This window comes from Cynocephalus volans, chromosome 13 (genome assembly GCF_027409185.1).
Source record: "Cynocephalus volans isolate mCynVol1 chromosome 13, mCynVol1.pri, whole genome shotgun sequence".
Lineage (NCBI taxonomy): Eukaryota > Metazoa > Chordata > Mammalia > Dermoptera > Cynocephalidae > Cynocephalus > Cynocephalus volans.
In genome coordinates, this window is record NC_084472.1 from 96,853,155 (window position 1) to 96,858,306 (window position 5,152).

The following is a 5,152-nucleotide window of genomic DNA, read 5'->3' on the forward strand; positions in this document are numbered from 1 at the left end:
GCCTCTCACTATCTCCCCTCCCCCTTTTCCTTTCCACCCTCCACTAACCACAGTTCTGTCTCCTTTTAACAGTTCAACTTATTTTTATTTATTTATTTATTTATTTATTTATTTATTTATTTATTTATTTATTTGGTTTTTGTTTTGTTTTGTTTTGTTTTTACCTCCCATGTATGAGTGAGAATATGCAGTATTTTTCATTCTGTGCCTGGCTTATTTCACTGAACATAATTTTCTCCAAGCTCATCCATGCTGCTGCAAAGGGCAGAATTTCATTCTTTTTTATGATTGAGTAGTATTCTATTGTGTATCTGTACCACATTTTCTTTATTCAGTCATCCATCAGTGGGCATTATTTTATTTATTTGTACATGTGAAAGTGTGTTGATCTACATGTATATCTTTGTGTGTGTGTGTATTACATTTTGTTGAATTGGTATTCATTTATGTCAAGTGATTTTTTGAGAGGTGCTAAGAAGGCCCTACTGACAAACTTAGCTCTTCTATCTCAGAACCTGAGAACCCATTGCTATAGATTTATTCTTTTTAAGTTTAGCTTCTTGCACCTGGAATTTTTTAAAATAATGAGTTAAGTAACATTCTGCAGAATTTCATAAAATATATAGCATGGTTTTGTGTCTTGGGACTATCCAAGAGGGGAGATATATTCCACAGCCTTTTCCAAACTCATTTGACCCAGAAATTTTTTTCAAAAAACATGTTTTTTGACTCGAGAAGCACAGCACACCCATCAGAACTAAATCACACTAACGTGTTAAGGTTTTCTTCCATAAATAGATGGGGGGACCTTAGTGTGTAGAGAAACCCCTGAGAAGGTACTTGAAGTACTAATAGAAAAGAGAAAAAAAGAGGTCTTGAGGGTAAATGCCATCATTTTCTGAAAAATATGTCATTTCCCCAAAGCCCTTTCTTCTCTTTCCCTCCATGTTCCTATGCTGTGGAAGCTGCTAATAATAATAATAAAAATAATCACTAACGGTTATTAGCATTGGCAAAAAATGTAAATGTTTCACATTTCTGCACGAGGGCATTCTGAGCGCAAATTACTGGCAACCTGGCTGGAAGGATAAGTGAATGTAAAACCCAAAAACTGCAGTCTTTGAAATATCCTGGTGAGATTTACAGGTTTATCTCCCTTGGATCTAATTTGTTCACATTCCAAAGGATTGTGAACACCTCAGAACCTTTGCCTTCTCTTCCTGCAGAGGCTTTGTTTCCATAGACAACAAAGGTTTTCCTCCGTCTCTTAGGAGGCAGGTGGGCAGCTGTATAGCTCCTGCATAAGCTCTGAGATTCATCATTTCAGGACCTCTGTGTGCAAATCCCACTTCACTCTCATTATGCTGCTGTGTAGGACTGGGGCATGGGAAACCCCTGCTAAGATCACCAGTAAATGGATAATCAGTCTGCCTCTGATTCAAAAACCTTTGTTAACTGTCAGATAAAATAAATAAATGATATTAAAAACGTATCAGGCCTTTATTACATTCCAGTTACTGTGCTAAGGGCTCTGTGTACACTATCATATTTAATGTTTATTGATCTTCACAATCTTACTATATGAGATATTAGGATTGATTTAAAGATGAAGAGACTAAAGGTCAGCTCTTAAGTGGTCAGCCCAAGGTCACACTTCTCTTAATCAGTTGCAATGCACTTCTAACCTAAGTCAGACTGACTCATTACCTCCCTGTTCTTGAGAGCAGGCATTTTATCGGTTTTGTTCATCAATGTATCCCTCATACCTAGAAGAGTGCTTGGCCCTCAATAGGTACTCAGAACACATTTGTTGAATGATTGCTGTACTGCTCTCAGGAGTTAGAAATCGGGCAGCATTCTTGGGAGCTTAATTTCAGTTAGCAAGTCAAAGCAGAACCATCTTATGCAATAGATTTAATTCGATCATGCATTCTTTTACAGTTTTCAAAGAACATATTAGGGAAATACTTAGACCCTTAAAATAAGTCACAGGTAGAAAGTACTAAGACTTGGTATGTGCAGCTTGTATGTAAACTGAATTCATTCTAAATGGAGTGAGTGAAAAGCATTTGCAGTTATAACAAAGAACATTGTTGTCTCATAACAGTAAAGATTAATTCTTTGCTTCATAATCAGTAGAACAGTTTCTTTAAAAAATACAGTCGTGCATCACTTAACATCGGGCATATGTTCTGACAAATGTGTTGTCAGGTAATTTCGTCTTTGTGCAAAAAACATAGAGTGTATTTACACCAACTTAGATGGTATAGCCTACTGCACACCTAGGCTATTGTTGCACCCACCATTGTATATGCAGTCTGTCACTGACCAAAATGTTGTTACACGGCGCATGACTGCAATAAAATTTAGTTCAATTTGACTGATTATATTAAAATAAAAATTACATAAACAAAATTTACATGCAAATAGAAAGGAGGGAGTATCGGAGCTTAGGTAGTAAATTTATTTACTGCATATTTCCATGAAATCCATTAATTACCACAATGTATTGTGTTAAAATACATAATCCAATCCCAGCCTACTCAACCTAAAGAATACTGAGATTGGAACCACATCTCTAAACATACAGAAATTAAAACAAACTGACTTTTAAATATATATGTGAATAATAAGATATGACTGTGTGCAATTTTAAGATTTACATTAGCTGAAGAGCAGATGAACAAGAAATTTGGATACTGGCTACATGGCTGTGATAGTTAATGCCAAGTTAGGGAACAACTTTAGTAATGTAAAATATAAATAGAGGTTTTAATTGGACTAAAGGGACTCTTAATGCTGTTAATAATGGATTTTGAAACACACAAAACAAATGTCCTCTAGCAACTGCTTTTAATAAAATAGTGGACCAAAAAGAATTTTTTGCTTCAACCTTTAATCTATATATGAGCACTGTATTTTCCATTGAATTAGTGACTTTATTTCTTGCTTATCGTATTATTAACTTAAGCTCAGGGACCTACATTAATTTTTAATTATCACTTTGGCATTGGCATCCAGGTGGATCTATAATTAATTTAGAACGATGGAGTCATTATCGCTTCTTTCAAATAGTAAAAGTCATAGGCATGATGTAATTTTCTCTGAATAAACATGCTAAAATTATTTGTTCTGATTCTTCTTGAGCAGAATGTATTTTTTCATACCAGATTGTAAAAACCTATTGATCATTAATAAGAAATTAACCTTGAGACTTCAAAAATTAGAAACTTTTAACCCATCTTTCTTCTCTAACATGCCCTATTATAATCTTATACATTTTTAAATAATTTTGTCTATGGAATTTTCAAGCTCTTTACTTCTATGCATACAGCTTCTAATTTACCACATCTCTCTGAGATTTTTTATTCTTTGCTTCTGCTCTCCTGAATTTTATTTTTTCATTTTTATTTTTTTTAGTAGTTTCTGTTGAAATACAGGTCAACTTTCTGGAGCTGGAAATGGTTGAAGATTTTGGGTCTGAAAGTGGAGGAGACTTTCTCACTCAAAAATCTGGGCAGAGAGGTGATGCAAAGAGGTTGTTCATGATCATGATACATGGCTGAGTCTGGAACCTCAACTATCTTGGCATTATATTTGTGACTTGATTAAAATAGAAATAACCTAAAACTCTGAACCACAAGACACATGGAATGGCTTCCAAGCATTGATATTATAACTGAGGTTGCCCATTGGTTGTATGTTCCTATAAATGCATGAAAATACAAGTCTCAAAGGTATGTAACATGCCCTGAGGTACAAACCAAACTCTCGTGTTTACAGTAACAAAAGCTGTGCAAAGGCTAGTAAGATATTTTCAGAGCACAGACAATGGCTCTTTTTTAAAAAGCTACATTTGCAGAAGATGGTCTGTTGATGAAACAAGAGGCAGAGATTTTACATTAACATATCATAGAAAGTCAACCAAAAAGTTTTTAAAGCTTTAAATATGCCTTATGGCCTTTTATCCATGGATGCTGCCGAGGAAGCATCATTAAAGTCTCTTCCCATTGCCGTCATGTCTAAGTCAGAGTCTCCTAAAGAACCTGATACCTGAGAAAGCTCTGATGAGGAACGCCTGATGAGCGTCTCAGGAGCCCTTCTGAGCAATGGGGACCGCTCATGGACTGTGTGGTAACGAGAGATCCAAAACACGAAGCAGTGCAGGGACTTTGGGTTTGTCACCTGTGCCACTGTGGAGGAGGGGGATGCAGCCATGAATGCAAGGCCACATGAGGTAGGTGAAAGAGTTATGGAACCAAAGAGGGCTGTCTCGAGAGGATTCTCAAAGACCAGGTGCCTACTTACCTGTGAAAAAGGTCTTTGTGGTGGCATTAAAGAGGACATTGAAGAACGTCCCTGAGAGATTACTTTGAACAATATGGGAAATCTAGTGATTGAAATCATGACTGACCGAGGCAGCAGCAAGAAGAGGGGCTTTGCTTTTGTAACCTTTGATGACCATGACTCCGTGGATAAGATTGTCATTCAGAAATACCATCCCGTGAATGTCCACAGCTGTGAAGTAAGGAAAGCCCTGTTGAAGCAAGAGATGGCTGGTGCTTCATCCAGCCAAAGAAGTCGGAGTGGTTCTGGAAGTGTTGGTGTGGTCATGGAATTGGTTGCGGTGGGAATGACAACTTTTGTCATGGAGGAAACTTTAGTTGTCATGGTGGCTTTGGTGACAACTGCAGTGGCAGTGGGAATGGCTGTAATGGATTTGGTAATGATGGGAGCAATTTTGTAGGTGGTGGAAGCTATACTGATTTTGACAATTGCAACAATCAGTCTTTAATTTTGGACCCATGAAGGGAGGAAACTTTGGAGGCAGAAGCTCTGGCCCCTATGGTGGTGGAGGTCAATACTTTGCCAAACCACAAAACCAAGATGATGGTGGTTCCAGCAGCAACAGTAGCTACGGCAGTGGCAGGAAGTTTTAATTAACTTCCAGGAAACAAAGCTTAGGAGAAGAGAGCCAGAGAAATGACAGGGAAGCTACAGGTTACAGCAGTTGTGTGAACTCAGCCAGACACGGGGGGCAGGGCCCAGCTGCTACAGAGAAGACACGTTTTAGACAATACTCATGTGTATGGGCAAAAAACTCAAGGACTGTATGTGTGACTAACTGTATAACAGGTTATTTCAGTTTCTG

The 5,152-nt window shown here is 37.4% G+C and overlaps 1 pseudogene; it reads left to right on the top strand.

Moving 5' to 3' along the window:
• The first annotated feature begins 4,018 nt into the window (after positions 1-4,018).
• Positions 4,019-4,940, top strand: LOC134361511 (heterogeneous nuclear ribonucleoprotein A1-like; annotated as a pseudogene).
• Positions 4,941-5,152: the final 212 nt, after the last annotated feature.